This window comes from Lampetra planeri, chromosome 15 (genome assembly GCF_965212315.1).
Source record: "Lampetra planeri chromosome 15, kcLamPlan1.2.h2, whole genome shotgun sequence".
In the NCBI taxonomy this organism is placed as follows: domain Eukaryota; kingdom Metazoa; phylum Chordata; class Hyperoartia; order Petromyzontiformes; family Petromyzontidae; genus Lampetra; species Lampetra planeri.
In genome coordinates this window covers 14,051,726-14,069,278 of record NC_136121.1, presented here as the reverse complement: position 1 = coordinate 14,069,278, position 17,553 = coordinate 14,051,726, and the positions used below count along the sequence as shown (strand labels likewise).

At 56.8% G+C, this 17,553-nt stretch overlaps 1 protein-coding gene across 2 annotated transcripts in view; it reads left to right on the top strand.

Annotated features, from left to right (window-relative positions):
- The first annotated feature begins 883 nt into the window (after positions 1 to 883).
- Positions 884 to 17,553, top strand: part of LOC144722792 (uncharacterized) — a 51,047-nt gene continuing 34,377 nt past the window's right edge. The window contains exon 1 of one of the 2 annotated variants that reach the window (XM_078601213.1): positions 884 to 1,224. The gene's annotated coding sequence lies outside the window, so the exon portion shown is untranslated. The remainder of the gene's footprint in view (positions 1,225 to 17,553) is intronic. The other variant, XM_078601211.1, reaches the window with a different exon arrangement.

The following is a 17,553-nucleotide window of genomic DNA, read 5'->3' as shown; positions in this document are numbered from 1 at the left end:
TGCACTGTACTGTAACGGTATATCGGGGGGGGGGGTCAGGGAATGAGGGGGGGGCTGGCGTGTTGGGAGGGGGGGCTGCTGTTTAGCTATGCGACAATTATAGCCACGTGCACTTAGCTCCAACGAGACTCCGGCTCGCGTCCAGATATCCCGTCTCGCTGGAACAACCACACCCCCCCCACACACCCTGTCCCACCCCCCCACACACCCTGTCCCACCCCCCCACACACCCTGTCCCACCCCCCCACACACCCTGTCCCACCCCCCCACACACCCTGTCCCCCACCCCACCTTGTCTCTCCCCCCCCCACCCTGTCCCCCCCCTGCCTCTCCTCCCCCCACGCCTCTCTCCCACTTCCCTCCCCACGCCACACGCGACGGCGCAGCGCGCCCTCCCCCCCTACTAACCACCACGACCCACCCCCCTCCTTCCCTCTCGGCTCCGCACAGCCTCCCCCACTCGCACTCCTCCACTCTCTTGCCCGCCTTGCTCCTTCCAAGCACGCGGAGTCGAGTTCTGACGGGGGGAGGTGGGGGCCGATCTCTCTGCCCCCCATTTTGTTTCTAGCTCCCCCCCCCGCCCCCCCATTGCGATGGGGGAATTACCTCCCTACCCCCATCGCCTCTCCCTACCCCCATCGCCTTCCCTTATCCCCCATCGCCTCTTCTCCTCACCCTCCATGGCCTCTCCCATCCCCACCCAGCCCAGATCCTCCCACCTCCCCTCCTCCCCCACCCCCACCGCCGCCCCTCCCCCGACCGCCCGCTGCCCCCCAATGCGCCGCGCAGGCATGCGTGGGGTGAGCTGGTGGGTGGGTGCATGCGTGGGGTGAGCTGGTGGGTGGGTGGGTGGATGAGTGGGGCAAGAGACCCGGCATATACCGTCGTCTGGGTGTGTTTAGAAGGCGCGGCCCCTCCCCGGCACGCACGCACGCACACGACACACACGCCCTGGGCGCGACCACGTGACGTCTCCTCCCACGAACAAACGCAGCCCCGCGCTGTCCCAACCCTCACATCCTCGGAGGGGCTCGGTGGGAGACGCCGTGTCGCTCGCTCGCTCGCCCGCCCGCCCAGCGGCACGGAGACGCGGTGGAGGACACAGGAGCCGAGACACGCGAGAAGGAAGGGGGAAGAGGAAGACGTCGAGCGACTTGCGCCGCAGCCGCCCACGAGAGAGAAGACGCTCGGACAGGAGTCTGGAGCGTCGCGCGCGGCGATTAGGTGAGTGGTGCTGGGTGGTGCTGGGTGGTGCATGAGTGGTGGTGGTGGTGGTTCCGTGTCGGCTCCGTGAGTGCGTGTGACAGACGAGAGTGTGAGAGCGCGCGCGTGGGAGCGATGGGCACCCGGCGTTTGGAGTTGAACCGGGCGCGCAAACACCTCGAGGCGAGAGCGATGCAGAGATTGGTCATGGAAACGAACGACGGTGGCTCGACAGCTGATTGCGGTAGAGAGGGATGATCGACTCTACACGGATGCTCTCGCTCCAAACATTAGTCACGCAAGTGATCATCACTCTCGACAGGTGATCGTCACGCTGCAGACGTGTGCGCGCTTCTCACGGATGATCCCTGCAGTGGGACCGATCCCTCGGGAAGGATGATCGCTGCTTCGTTATCACTGTCGATGGATGATCAATAAGAGGGGGTGATCGCTGGTCACCGTCACTGTTGGCAAGAGGGCAGCGTGACCCGGCGCGTCCTCTCGGGGGGTAAAGGGGGTACATCGGGGGACCCGCGTTGATGCGGCTGCTCAAGAAGCGAAACCCCCGGCGACTCCCAATCCGAACCCCCATAACTCCGAACATCTCGGCACGTGTAAAGGTCTCGCCGTCGCAGTTCGACTCCCGACTCGTGCGGTTCCGCGCTCACGTGGCTGTTGTGATGTGCCGGCGTTCAGCGGTGCCGCTCGCCAACAGCACTTGCCCCAACAGTCGGTTGAAGGCTACACGAGGAATCTTTGTCTTTGGTGGTGGTGGTTGTGGTGATGTTGAGAGCGCCCGGCACTCACGCACGGCTGGGGGCACCCTGCGTGTCCCTGCGTCTGTGTGCGCGAACCTGAACGAGCGGGTCACGCCGACCTCGCAGTGAGCCCCGTTCATTGTCACGCAGCTGCAGCTTATAGGAGCGCAGTGGTTGGCTCGGTCCGCTACGATCCTACTAGGAATCGATAACCCGGCTACGGCTGCACATCAGTGGCGGCGTGATATCAGAAGCTGTCGATTTAGCCTGAATGTATATTGGACTTCTTTCGCGCCGTACGTAGCCAACCGTGCTAATCGGTGGGCTACGAAATTAGTATTTGGTGCGTAAAGAGCAGCACTGGGCAGACGCGAGCTTGCTGGTAGCTGGCCTCACCAGCCCATTCGTGTGCTGGACTTAATAGGTGCTCGCTAACACCCCCCCCCATAGCGTTAGAGGCTACTCGGGAACTTTTTCTTTATGTGCGAATTCGAATATTACCTCGACAATCGCTGCTATGGAACACAACAACAGCACGTCAGTAAGTGATGGGGTAATTGGACAACTCGTATTTGAACCGGAGAAGATCAATATGTAATTTTGAACTACTGCTGCTTAAACCAGAAACTTACATCGCGGCTTGAAACTGCCTCAAAGACAAACATCTCGACTAAAGCCTTAAGAAGTGCTGGTTGCCATCACCAATGCAGGCCGGTACGGCACAGGCCCGGCCGCCTTTGTCTCCCTCGTGGCCATGTTTACACATTGCACCAGATACGCATTTGAGGCTGAGTCGACCTAGGGGAGGTCCAGGACCTGCTCGTGGCCGTTAGCGGGAATCGAACTTGAGTGGACGGGTTTGTAGCGCAACGCGCTAACCACTACGACACCGCTCCCCTAAAGCTGGCTCCGCGCGCGCACACACCACACACGTGTTGCCACGGGGATTTGAATGGGGGGAGTGACGTATTGTGATCGTGGAGGACTCTTGCCAATAAGACCAGGCGACCCATCGGCGTGTGTGTAACACTGGCCGCGTTCTGCCGATGGGGGAAACTCGGCAGGGCCGTAGCCAGCCCCGGTGTCTGCCTGCTGAACGAAGCCCACCCTGACACAAGGGTGGTGGTGTCGGGGTGAGAATAATGACGATTCGAGCCGCAGGGTCATCACGGAGGAGGACTGCGCAGTGGCTCCCCAGGCAGCAGAAGGCTGCCAGTGGCGACGCGAAGCTGCTGTGTCATTTATTCTTCTGGACTTAATCAAGCAACACGTTCTTTTACGTTATACGCGGCGTGGAGGATCTGCTATTACATCCTGTATCCTATCGGCAGCTTGTCCTCCTGCTGCACTCTGCGATGTAAATTGGCATGTGGTCGCGTCTCTTTCCCCAACGAGTCTTCGTGAATTCTACCGCGATCCCCTTCGCACAATCTAAGGGCAAAAAAAAATCCCTTTTTGGTCCTTAGGCTGGGGTGAGGCTGTTAGCGAGCACCTATTAAAGGCTGGCGGACGAGGTGGACGGGTATGATCGTAGCCTGATCACGGTGGCGTGTGTAACTTTACGCGCCACGCCGTGAAAGATCGAGTCACACCTCATGGGGGGGGGGCATTCAGGACAGGTTCAATGAAGTTGCCCTTGGACAAAAATCGGTCGCGTAACTGGCGTGGGGGGGCAGGGTGCCTTGCCCCCCATCCCCTTGACACCAAACACGAGATTTGTTTTCAACAATATTGGGGCCCCACTTCATCGATTTCCGCACCCCCTGAGCTGATAATGTCGTTGCCATGCCACGGACGGGAATCGAACCTAGGTTTGGCGAATTGGCGAACCACCACAACTGCTCTTATTAATACAAAGACCGCCTGTATAGCTTACATGGACTGTGGATCCAAGGGCTTTTTGTCGCGAATGCCAATTAAGGATTGGCACTGCGAACAATTGGGTGATGCGGCCAGAAACCACGCCAAGCCGCCTTTGTCTCCCCAGTATCGATGTTTGCACACGGCCTAGGGGGGCCCAGAACCGTTCCAGGTCATCGGCCACTGTGAGGTCAACCAGGAGCCGGGAATGGAACCCAGCTGACTCGCTACTCCACAGCTATTCACACACACACAAGACAAAGATTCCCCGTATAGCCTTAAGACTGTTGGGGCAAGTGCTATTAGCGAACACCTATGAAGGCCAGAACGGCACACGAGGGGGGTGGGTGGCCAGCACCACGCCCGGCCGCCTTTGTCTTCCTAGTGGGGATGTTTAAACACCGCACCAGGTACTCGTTTGAGGCTGAGTCGACCTAGGGGAGGCCCATGACCGGTTCAGATAATCCTCACTGGTGTTGGCCGTGGCCAGGTTCGTAGCGCAGTGCGCTCACCGCTACACTACCGCTCCTCACACACACACAGGTACACACACAGGTACACACAGGTACACACAGGTACACACACAGGTACATACACAGCTACACACACGCGACATACATATTGAGATACGCACGCAGGAGGGACGATGCAATGGGGAGCTTGTTCCGTCCCCATGGAGAATAATGAGACCCGCCCGATCTAATTTCGCCACGCCCTTCAATTACAATAGCGGATTGAATAGTTACGGGGGGAGGGCAGTCTCTGCTTTGTGTGAGACGGAGAGCTCTCGCCTTAACAATGCTAATTAGGGCTCCTGCAGCAGCAGCAGCAGTTTATCTCCATATTAAAGACCCCCCCCTCCTCTTCCCGCATTCCCTCATTAACAACTCCCCCACCACCCACCGCTCCCTCCCACCACTTCAACCACCACCTCCGCCTCTTCCTTTCAACTGTACCTAAGATTTGCATTGATCAAACACATTGTTGGGTTGCTCCCTCTCAGCGCCTTGTCCGTTTGGGGTGGATAAAACAGATCGCACGTTGTGCGGAAGTCACAGCAGCGGTTATCCGATGCGGAGATTCGCCCCCGCCATAGGAATGTGGAATTTCCTCCACTGGCTCTGCAGCAGGGCTGCGAACAGGAGATGGGCTCCAAAGCCTCAATGCTCATGTTGGCAGGAAATAACTTAAATAAATAAATAATCGTGCCCGGCATATCCTGTGCGATGCTGCAGCTCGTTTCGATGCGCGAGAGGCCAGGGCGTCACGTGACGCACGCGCACAGTACAGGGGCGCGTTGTCCTTTTGTGAATCCACTGCTAGATGACGACCTCGCGCCATGCGGCTTGTGCGAGGAGGGGGGGGGTAGCATAGAAGTACGGTACAACAATGGAGTCCACTGACCACCACGTGGGACAACTAGGAAGCATGCCACAACAAACCTGTGAGTGAGTCAAGAATTGCATTTCAGGGTCCTGCCACATTGGAATATTTTGATAATTCCCCCATTACAATATTAGAGGATACAAAGGTCCACACAGCTGGGTTAACAAACCCACTTGCTGTACTGCCATCTCGCAGGTGAGCGAGTTCTTTCGGGAAGCCTCACATAAATCTAAGCGTGATCCACCAACCCTCTTCCTATCTGTTCACTCCAGGCGTGCGTACCACCACGCCCGCAACGCGTAAAGGTCCGTGCAGACGGGTCAACAAACCCACTGTTTGGGCAGATCACCATCGCGGAGCTGGCGAGATTCTTCAGGGAAGCCTCGGGTCACGGCTGCCAATCTCTTGTCTGCGTGATCCACCAATCCACATCATATGCCCACTCCCAAGGCTGGTACCGGCGCGGGGTTCCCACGGCTCCCGCCGCTCGTTGTTTATTGATTGGGCCATTAACTGCTCACGCAGACCCTGGGGCGCACACGCAGCGGCTGTGACGCTGACGATGCCGGCTCGCTGATGCCACTATTTGGCGGCCGTGGTGAGTCCATCAAACGATTCAGTTTTGGGTTTTTTTCAAAGTCTATTTTCTCGCACGAATGAGCATGTTCTCGATGCGGTGCTCGTAATTTGGCATTTGAGTCAGTGGTGGAAATGTCTCGTGCCTATGGCGGGAAGGGGATGGTGGAGCGAGTCAAATATTCATAGGAAAACAACTGTTGGTTCTCGGCAACCCACGAAGTGGTGTTTTTATTTTGATCGGCTCTGGAGAGATGATGAGGGATGCGTTTAACCCCCACCCTCCTCTCCCAGTCAACCCCCACTCCCCCCGCACCTCCACCACCCAACCAATAACGTCCACACGCACACGGCCGTGTTGAGGCTGGTGAGTGAGTGGGTGAGTGAGTGAGTGGGTGGGTGAGTGAGTGAGTGGGTGAGTGAGTGGGTGGGTGAGTGGGTGGGTGAGTGAGTGAGTGGGTGGGTGGGTGGGTGAGTGTGGGTGGGTGGGTGAGTGAGTGAGTGGGTGAGTGGGTGAGTGGGTGAGTGGGTGAGTGGGTGAGTGAGTGGGTGAGTGAGTGAGTGGGTGAGTGAGTGGGTGAGTGAGTGGGTGAGTTAGTGAGTGGGTGAGTGGGTGAGTGAGTGGGTGAGTTAGTGGGTGGGTGAGTGAGTGAGTGAGTGGGTGAGTGAGTGGGTGAGTGAGTGGGTGAGTGAGTGAGTGAGTGGGTGAGTGAGTGGGTGAGTGAGTGGGTGAGTGAGTGAGCCATTGGGAAGTTCGTTGAGTGGCCTCGTGTTGAATATCATGGAGATCCATCAGCGGGCATCGAGCGAGAGACCCCCGTCATAGGCATGGACACACAGCGGTGGGAACTTGAAACGCTTCGGGCGAGTGAATCGAAGCGAGCCAGTCAGTGGGTGTTGCTCAGCGGGCTCTGGCTTGGCAAAACAAAGTGCACGGCAAGTCAACAGCACTGCGGCGACGTTTCGGGCAATGCCCCTTCTTCAGAGCACATAGAAGAGGCCATATAAATGGCGAATGAATTTATTTGAATTAAATAAATTATTTGGTGGCGCTGCTGCGTTGGCACTCGTGCACAAGCACAAGTTACAATATCAAATAAACCCATTCGTCAATAACAACAGCACTATGCGTGTGGCCTTGAATATAAATTAATAATAGGCGACGTTTCAGGCAACGGTCCTAATCCATATCACGTAAATAGAGGCCAGTAGAGAGGTAGGGTGGATAGTCAGAGTTGACTGGATTTGTTTAGACAGTGGGGCATGATGATGATAATACTGTAATACTGTAATTACATCGGAGATGTCACCAGTTTTGTAAAAAAAATTGAAAAAAGTCATGCGAGTAGTTACATAATAGTAGCTGCTGGGTGCAACACACACCCCTCACTAACTACACAGTTTTTTTCGACTGAATAATCTTCAAACATATCTGGTACGTCTGGTGACGATCCTGGCAGGGCTGTTGTCCGCCTGTGGCTATGAACAGTCATCGTTTGTACCTCGATCAGCGTCATCTTCCTAGAAGTATTCGACTCATCCAGCCCGTTGTGAAATACTCGCGTTGAGTGGAGGGAGATGGAGTGGAGGGAGATGGAGTGAAGGAAGATGGAGGGGAGGGAGATGGAGTGGAGGGAGATGGAGGGGAGGGAGATGGAGGGGAGGGAGATGGAGGGGAGGGAGATGGAGGGGAGGGAGATGGAGGGGAGGGAGATGGAGGGAGATGGAGGGGAGGGAGATGGAGGAGAGGGAGATGGAGGGGAGGGAGATGGAGTGGAGGGAGACGGAGGGGAGGGAGATGGAGGGGAGGGAGATGGAGGGGAGGGAGATGGAGGGGAGGGAGATGGAGGGGAGGGAGATGGAGGGGAGGGAGATGGAGGGGAGGGAGATGGAGGGAGATGGAGGGGAGGGAGATGGAGGGGAGGGAGATGGAGGGGAGGGAGATGGAGGGGAGGGAGATGGAGGGGAGGGAGATGGAGGGGAGGGAGATGGAGGGAGATGGAGGGGAGGGAGATGGAGGGGAGGGAGATGGAGGGGAGGGAGATGGAGGGGAGGGAGATGGAGGGGAGGGAGATGGAGGGGAGGGAGATGGAGTGGAGGGAGATGGAGTGAAGGGAGATGGAGTGGAGGGAGATGGAGTGGAGGGAGATGGAGTGGAGGGAGATGGAGGGGAGGGAGATGGAGGGGAGGGAGATGTAGGGGAGGGAGATGTAGGGGAGGGAGATGGAGGGGAGGGAGATGGAGGGAGATGGAGGGGAGGGAGGGGGGAGTGTTTGTTCCCGGATCTTTAAGCCGTCACCGGGCGACCCGCCGAGAGGATGGAAACAAATCCACGTGGACGGATCGCCCCCCGGTGTTCGTGAGTTAGACGCGCCGTGAGTGGTGAAGTATGGTCAATCAGCCCCCTATATCGGGAGGGAAGGGGAGTGTTAATGGAGCAGTGGTTTTACCAAAGTGGCTGTACGTGAATTATTATTTGACCACTGATTTGTCGAGAGCCTACAGCGGTTTCCGATGCGGATGGGCTGGCCTCACCCCCGCCATAGGAACATGGAATTTCCACCACGTTTGCCGAGGTTCCGGAAGCGAGGTGGATTTTGTGCCCCTACCTTGTTTGGTGATGCTTCTGTTGTGTATTGGCAGTGGTGCACAAACAGCAGCAACAACAGCAACAATCTTCAACACGTTTCTTATCAAAAACAACAACGCTGTGGCCCTTGAACGGAACAAATATATAATAGGCGACGTTTCGGGCAATCGACCCTTCTTCATAGCACGTGCGTAGGGTATGCGCATGCATATGTACACATATGCATGCGCATACAAACAAACTCCACCCACACGCATCTGTGTGTGTGTGCATATGTGACACACAACATATATGTATACAAAGATCACCCGTGTGGCCTGTACAGACGGTGCTGTTAGCGGGCACCTCAGGTGGCCGGCACGGCACACGAGGTCGCCTTCGTCTCCCTCGTGGCGAAGTTTACACACTGCACCAGGTGCTCGTTTGAGGCTGAGTCAACCTAGAGGAGGCCCAGGACCGGTTCAGATAGTCGTCACCGGTGTTGGCCGGGTTCATAGCGCTAACCGCTACACTACCGCCACCCACATAACCCCCCCGACCCCCCACTAAGCTTCGACACCCTCTCCATCACCCATGAGACCACAACACCATCGAAACACACACACACACGTGTGTATGTGCCTATGTGGAGAACACATCTATACACACACAGGCGTGGTGTTGGATACCCACCCCCTCGTGTGCCGTGTCGGGCTTCACAGGTGCTCGCTAATAGCACTTGTCCCAACAGTCTGTTAAGGCTACACGGGGGATCTTTGTCTGTGTGTGCGATTCCCCCCCCCCCCCGCTGTTCCTGGCCGCGTGCGTCACGCGGGTGGCACAGAGCGAGGGCACCGGGGTCTCGCCGGGGTCACGCCGGGGACCCGCTGGCCGCTGCCCCCACCGCAACGAGCCGATACCCCCTTGCCGCCCACCCTCCCTCCCCCCTACCTCAGCACCCCGCCCCACCCCACCCCACTCTAACACGCCCGCACCACCACCACTCTGCTGCGTTCCACTCTACCCCCCCCCCACTACCGCCCAAAGCACTCCCCACCACCATGCCCGCAACAACCCACCCCACGAGCCTCCTCTCCCAACCCGCTTTGAACACTAAACTACCTTCTACACCACCCACTACACCACCCACTACACCACCACCCTCTAAACCACGCCGCCCTCTACCCCACGCGACCTCGTGCCCGCGCTCACTGTACCCGCGTGGACACGCGCTCCGGGTATCTGCTCCGTGTGGCGTCGTTCGACGAACTCGCAACACAAATCCAGCGTCGGTGCGAATTCTCCACAAACAAAAACCACCCAAAAAACCTTGACACCGCCATAGATGGGAGCGTCAGCACCACCACCACGTTCATTTCCTGGTCGCCAGCACCGCAGCTTCAAGTGGAGCTCCAAAACCTGAGCTGGGTCTCGGCCCCTTTCTTCCACGCCACCCTCCTAGGTCGACTCCGCCTAAAATGATTTGCGGCGTATCGCCACGCGGAGTTTGCAATTCTGGCCCACAGCACCACGAACCCCCACGACTACCACCACGACTACCACCACGACTACCACCACGGCCACCACCACGACCACCCCCACGACTACCACCACGACCACCACCACGACCACCCCCACGACTACCACCACGACCACCCCCACGACTACCACCACGAACCCCGACGATCACCACCACGACTATCACCACGACTATCACCACGAACCCCCACGATCACCACCACGATCACCACCACGACTACCCCCACGGCTACCCCCACGACCACCACCACGACCACCATCACGACCACCACGACCACCCCCACGACCACCACCACCCGTCCGTGATGCAGTTCTTACCTCCCAGGCACGGCGAACATCCGTGCCAACGGAACGTCTCAATCTGTCTTGGGCTCAGGACAGTTTTATTGGGTCTTATAAAAAAAAGTATCAGGTATCTGTAAATGCGAACTGGGGTGGTGGTGGTGGGGGGGCAAGTGTGGTGCTGGGAAGGTCGTGTGCCGTGCCGGTCTGCAATCGGTGCTCGCAAACAGCGGCCCGCGCGGAGCGCGTGCTGTGAGACCTTTGTCTTTGTCTTTGTCTTCGCCGCATTCCACCTCCCACCGTCGCCCGTGCCACACAACCAGCACGGGCGGTGGCCTCCCCTCCCTCGGGGGTGATTCTGCGGGCGTTGATGCATGGGGGAAGAGGATGGGGGAGCAGTGGGGTTTGTCCTGACAATAGCCCACAGCCCTGCCCTTGCCCCCCCCCCCTCCAGCCACCCGCGTCTCCCTCTCCACTGCGGAGACACCTGGCGTGCCTGTTTGTGTACCATCGACCATCTCTGCACACAAAATGTTTGCCTCTCGGCGGATAGATTTGTCGACGCGCCTCGTGTTTGTGGCGTCCCCCCTTCGCCACGTTCACGCCAATGGCTCACGTTGACTGTGATTGCTCTTGTGTGCAAGGTGATTACACGCGAGAATGTGCCCGCGCCTGTCGTGTTTACGACGCGTGATTGCGACAGCCAAGATCACTTACAGCCCCTCCTCCCACACCCTTCGTGTCTGTCCATCGACTGTTGGCTGATGGTCGATGGGGTTTTTTGTAGCATACCTCGCGGCACTGCTTGGTCACCTTGAGCTTGTTGAAAACGAGAGGCCCAGCAGCGCTTTTTGATAACATCAGTCGGCCAATGATGATGTTGTTGTTGTTAGTGGTGGCCGGGAATCACCTGCGCCACCGCTCCACGATAGAGTTATCAAATTACCTGGTGATGCTGCCCACTGCGTTGGCAGTGGTGCACAAGTACAACCAACAACGACGCCACAACACATTGGTCGAACATTCTTAATAGGCGACGTGTGTGGGTTACATGCGCTATGATGAAGGGCCATTGCCTGGAACGTCACCTATTATATACATATTTAAGTAGTGTTATTAATGAATGTGAGTTTTCACGAAGACAATTCGGGATGTTTGACTCTTGTTGTCGACCAGCAACGTGTTTATGGACAGCTCGTGCCAGTGCCCAGCGTTTGTAACAACCACGCTCCATGTGGCACCGGGACTCCACGAACCCAGCAGCAATTCCCGGACAAATCCACTTAACTCGCGACCCCTTCACAGAGTGTGTGGTCTAATGCCAGTGTCACTCCATCATCTAAACGAATAAGAATAATAATGAAAGGACTATATCCATGAAAGTAGAGGAACTACACAAAGTCGAAGCAACAGACGTGTGGTTTTTAACGAGGGTGATGTCAAACTTTTCATGGACAGGCGATGATTGACATGAATGCGTTACGGATAGCAGCAGGGTACACAACAAGAACACGAATGAGAATAATTTGAGAACGATAGGGTTAGATTTCTCGGGCACGTGACGAGACCGAGTGAATGTTGTTCTGACTGGGTACCACAAGGAGCCGGGGAACACGGCGAATTTGGTTCCGTGAACAATGAGAACGATTTGATGCAACTGGGAGGAGAATCCGATTTCGGAGTGGTTGAGAAACATCACAGATGGAGAGCGCGGTGGAAGGGAGGCCACGATCACTGACGTCTTTGAGAAAGGCGGTGGCTCTCGGAGAAAGGGAGAGGAGCAGGGAGGTGTTTCTAGAACATCCTTGGGACGTCTCAAGGTTCCCCACAAACATTGGGATGTTTGGTCAGTTCCTGTTGTAAATAACGAGCTGTGTTGCTTTGGCTGGGGAAAGTAAATTAGAGAACCGGACACCCGTGAAACATCACCCCGGTGCAAATTCAGGGGCTCGCGCGCAAAGGTATCCAACCACGGAGTGGAATCCTCCACGGACCTACTCTCTGTACTGCCATCTCTCTTCATGTTGGCTCAAGTAATGGGTGGCTGCGAGAGCCTCCATGGGCGACACGCGGGCCACGAGTTGAAGTTCACGGCACCTCCTCGCTTCTTCACACCCCCCACCCCTCTTTCTCACATCTCGTCACCTCTGTGCCCCGATGTTCCAACATCGCTGGTGTTGATGGATTAGTCGAGGTCACAGGGCACGGGAGGGGGGTAGGTGGTGGGAGAGTCGAGGGAAATTGGGGGGTCGAGAGGGTATTGGGGAGGTGGGGGGGGAGTGGCCCCGTGTGGCCGAGCGCACGTTTCGCTGTTTATCCCCGGAGCACCGTGGCCTCCACATTCCGCTCTCCAAGGATGCGCGCGACCTTTCATTTCTAAGAATCGGGGTGAATACCTCGTGTTTTGGAGGCGCCGGTGGGAGCGGGCGGGCGGGGGGTAGTGGGGGGAGGATGAGGGTGGGTGGGTGGGTGTGGATAGGGGCTAGGGCGGGGGAGGCGAGTTCCGAGAGCGGGGAGTGGTTGAATCACCTCCGCCGGTCACGTACGCATCGGCGCTCGCTCGCACGCGACGGCGATTTGCGACCCGCACCGACCCGAGTTCGACTCCCGTTTCAGTTGCCCAGTCGGTGCTGGCGCCGCTGTTGTGAACTCACTCCTCCTCCTCCTGGTGTGAGTGTTTTAGTGGGTGTGTGTTTCTTTGTGTCTGTGTGTGAGTGGGGAGCGGTAGTGGAGCCGGGTTCGATTCCAAGCTAATGGCCAACACCAGTGACGATCATCGTAACCGATCCTGCGCCTCCCCTAGGTCGACTCTGCCTCAAATGAGTACCTGGCGCAGTGTGTAAACATCGCCAGTAGGGAGACGAAGGCGGCAGTGCGTGGTGTTGGCCACCCACCCCCTCGTGTGCCGTTCAGCCGTGTCGGGTGGTGGAGGGTTACGACACATTTATAAATAACGCGATCTTAACCCAAAAACGTTGATTATGAATAACATTGGTCGCGAAAGCCTACGTGTTAAACTTCATAGGTGCTCGCTAACAGCACTTGCCCCCAATCTGTTACAGGCTATACGGGGGATCTTTGTCGTAGTGGGTGGGTGTGTGTGTTTTTGTCAGAACAAACGCCGTGGGGACATTACTACCACTTATTAGCGAACGGCGGTTGTTGTTGTATTGATGCGTTATTGTATGAGAGTTTGTGTGTAGTGGGGAGCGGTAGTGTGGTGCTTAGCTCGCGGTGCTACATGCCCGGCTAACATCAGTGGCGAGATTCATTCGGCGACAATTCCTTAACAATGAGGACGCAAGTGCAGCGTGTCCGTTCGCACGAGAAGGGGGCGAAGGCCCCCGCCCTTCGTGCGCCGTGCCGGCCTTCGTAGGTGCCACTCGCTCACAGCACTTGCCCCGACAGTGTGTGCAGGCTACACGGGGATCTTTGCCCCGTGTGTGTCCGTGCGTCAGCGTGTTGCGTGACGACCACGCGTGGCGGTGCGACTGAGTGTATGTGTGCGACCGTGCGTGGCGACTGACCGTGAGCGTGTGTGTACCTTTGTTGTGCGAGTGCGTGTCTCCGCGCGTGTGTGTGCGTGTGCGTCTGTGTGTGTGTGCGTGTCTCCGCGCGTGTGTTTGTGTGCGCGCGCATTATCGGATGGCGTTGCTGTGGAAAGGGGGGGTGGTGGTGGTCACTGCCAAGTTCAGTGGGGTGGGGGTAGTTGGGGTGGGGGGAAGGTTGGTGGGTGGGGGAGGAGATTGGTGGGTGGAGGAGGAGATTGGTGGGTGGAGGAGGAGGTTGGTGGGTGGGGGAGGAGGAGGTTGGTGGGTGGGGGAGGAGGAGGTTGGTGGGTGGGGGTTGGTGGGTGGGTGGGGGAGGCCGCCTTTGGTTTAACGCCGATCCTTAGTCGGATCTTGGGAATGTGGCTCTGGATCGCCCCCCACACAGACGCGCCTCTGTCCAGCATTCTCCAGCAGCCCCTCCCCTCACCCCCCCGCGCCCCTCCCTCCCAGCCTATCCCTCCCCCACCTCCACTCCTTACACCACCCAGGGCCAAGGGAGGAGACGTTTGGCAACTAAGGAGACATTGAGACGGAGTCACGGGAGGGGAGCGAGAGAGAGAGGAAGAGGCAACAACCGAAACTAAACCGAGACGAAGGTAGAGCGAGCAGCGAGGCAGAGAGAGAGAGACGCTCACAGAGGCACTATACAGACTCGGACACGTGGAGAGAACGAACGAGAGACGCAGAGAGATGGGTACATTTAGAGGGACCCAGTCTCCCTACAGAGAGACTGTGGCGGTGAAGAAACACACAGAGCCGCGGACCCAGCGAGAGTTCTCGGCGCGCACTGAGAGAGAGAGAGACAATTGCAGACAGACAGCACTGAGAAACAGAGCCACAGACGCTCACACTGTTTCATCAAGAGAGAAACGCAGAGACAGAGACTGCATGAGCAACACAAAGAGAGAGGTCCGCAGATACGGACAAACACACGTTAGACTCGTGGTTGTGAGAGAGAGAGGGGGGTGGGGGAGCGAGAGGGTGGAGTGTTTGGTTGTGCGTGATTGGGGACGGGTGCTGGGGTGTGGAGGGTGGAGTGGGAGGGCGAGGGGGTGGGGTGGGTGTGGAAGGGGGGGTCGTTGTTGGTGCAATGTGCATACCGGGTACGCATCCTTCAGTACTCGTAGGCAAAACAGCGACGCTCGCCCTTCTCCATGCAAATCACCCGCTCGCGCACAGCAGCCACAGGTACAGATAGATGCGTTCGAGTCCAGGCTCACAGGGAGCAACAGAGGCACAGCTGCTGCTGCTCCAAGCTGTCTCTCTCTCTCTCCACGTGGCTCTCGCCTCGCGGGGATTTTAAGACCCCCCCCCCCAACCATCTATCCATCGTACCCTCCCGCCCTCCGCCCATAGCAAATGCAATTGTCGCGAGACAGCTGACCCCACCCCTCTCGCACACTGCATGGCCCGCTGGCTGTACTTAAACTTTGACCTTGTGTTCCAAGTCGAGTCGAGCAGCTGATGAATTTACAACGGTGAAGTGTGGCGGGTTTGCAATCACTTCTCGGAAAGGGACTGGACAGACATAGCAATAGAAACCCAGAGCCCCACCTGACATCGGAGTCTTGCTATGTCGTTGTTTATTATAGAAGCAAATAAATGCGCCGTTTCAACGATTACAACGAAGAAGAAGAATTACTCGAAACGTCGCTCATTTAAAAAAAAAGTGTCACGTCCACACACTCACACTGTTGTTATTGTCGATTGTGTGGAAGTGTTATGTATTAATTTGTGTGGCTTATTGTTTGTTCACGACCTTGCGATGGTTGCATCACAGGGTCTTAGCAGTTGGCAGCGCCTTGGGGGGGAGACCTTCATCCAGCAGTGGATGGACCCTGGCTGATGATGGTGGTGGCGATGTGGTGATGTGCCTATCTGTTTAGTTGTCCTTGAGGCCGAGCCCCACCTACCTTTCGTTCACAACATCATCATTAATCATGCTCAATCCACTGCTGGATAAAGACCGTGACGACGATGATGAGATGCCCTTCACGTCTTCATCCAGCAGTGAATTGCTAGTGGCTGATTTAGAATGATAATGTGAAGGGGGAGGGGTAAGTGGGTGGTGGGGTGGTGAAAGCTGAGAGAGACGGGGTTCGGGTGGGGGGGTGAGTAGACAGACAGACACGCGCGGTCACGCTGCACTCCACGCTGGCCTGGCAGCAGCCCCGAGCTGCCACGGGTGAAGCCGAGTTTCCCGGGGCCGGGGCGCGGCCACTCTGGCGATGTGAAGGAGCCCCTGTTTGTCTGAGCGCGGCGAGAACGGGGAGGAGAAGAGAGGCGGGGGGGGGAGAAGAGAAGGGGGACCTTGTATTCTCGCAAGGCAGGCGCCGACCAGTTCTTGCTGACTCGCTCGCATGCCAAGGCTGATGTGGCCGCAGAGAGGGCTGTGCGTGTGTATGTGTGTTGCTGGCGGTGGTGGGGAGTGGAAAGCGGGGAGAGAGGGGTGTGGGGAGGGTGGAGATTGGGTGTGGAGTGATTTTCCAGGAAAGGGCCGAGTTGGGGACAGACGCGAACGCGCATCAACACGCCGGCTCCACCGTGGGTTGCACAACGCCGAACGGCGTCATCCATAAGCAGCACGAGCCGCGACGGCCACTCGCTAATTAAAATGGTGAAGCCGCTCGGGGCACCGTCATGGGAATGTGGAATTTTCCATTGAATTAAAATTGTAAAGTTGGTCGTGGGGAACTATCATGGCGAGTTATAATTTCCATGAAGTGTAATTGTAGAGTAAGGTCAGCTCGCCGTCCTGGGAATGTGGAATGTCCTCCACTTGCCCCAGGAAAAAGGAGTGGCACCGCACCGCTCCGCGCATGAGAGCTGGGGGAGATGTTGTGGTCGACTTATCATCTCGAAAACAATGTTGGTGGCTCACACCGTTAGTGCCAGAGATGTTGCCAAAAATTCTGGTAAAATAAGGGTGGAGGGTGGGGGGTTACGGGGTGGCGAGGGAATGGAATGGCATTCGCCAACAGCAGCAGTGCGTGAGAGGAGTTGGATCGTTGTTTATTTTGTCTCGGTGCATCACCTTTGCTGTCCTGATGACTGCCATCGTTTTTGCCGTTCTGAATAATGTCACCAATATTTTTTTACGGTCGTCAAGAGGGCGAATCCATGTCGGCAGTACCAAAAGTGATGCGAACTATGAAATGAATGCACTCCTCGATCCACTGCTGGATGAAGTAGGCCCTCTCACCCCCTTACTGTGGGGGTCACTGGGGGTCACTGTGGGGGTCACTGAGGTTCACCTTGTGGTTGTTGTCCAGTGGAGACCGTTGGCACAGGGGCTGTTGTTCGTGAGCAGCTGTTCTGGTGCCAACGATGCCCCCGGCCGCCTTTGTCTCCCCAGTGCTACTGTTTTACACGGGTAATTGAGTTTGTAAGGCTAGCGGAAGCCAGTTCAGATATTTCGTTTTTCATTGTTCACCCAGGAAAGCTTCGCCGAGTCTCATGGCCTCTGTTTGATGAGGGTCCTGCCAGGTTTTCACAGTAGGGTTGGGGGATGCCATCTAAATTCCAATTGAATAATTAATTTGCCGGCGCACGATGGCCAACTCTTGCGAATGACATTACGGGATCTCTAACGTCGACTGTGAAGCGGACGACGCTTAGCGTTTAAAAAATTTGCACACACCGCAGTATTAATCAGGGCGGCCTGGTGGATTCGGACCGAGAACCTCCACAACAAGCGGTCAACACAACGCTACCGCTGGGCCACCGCGTCATGGCCCTCTTAAGCAAACGTGCTATGAAGATGGGACATTGCCCGAAACGTCTCCTGTTATGTGTATAATTATTTGTTTCACTTTTAAGGCTGTACAAT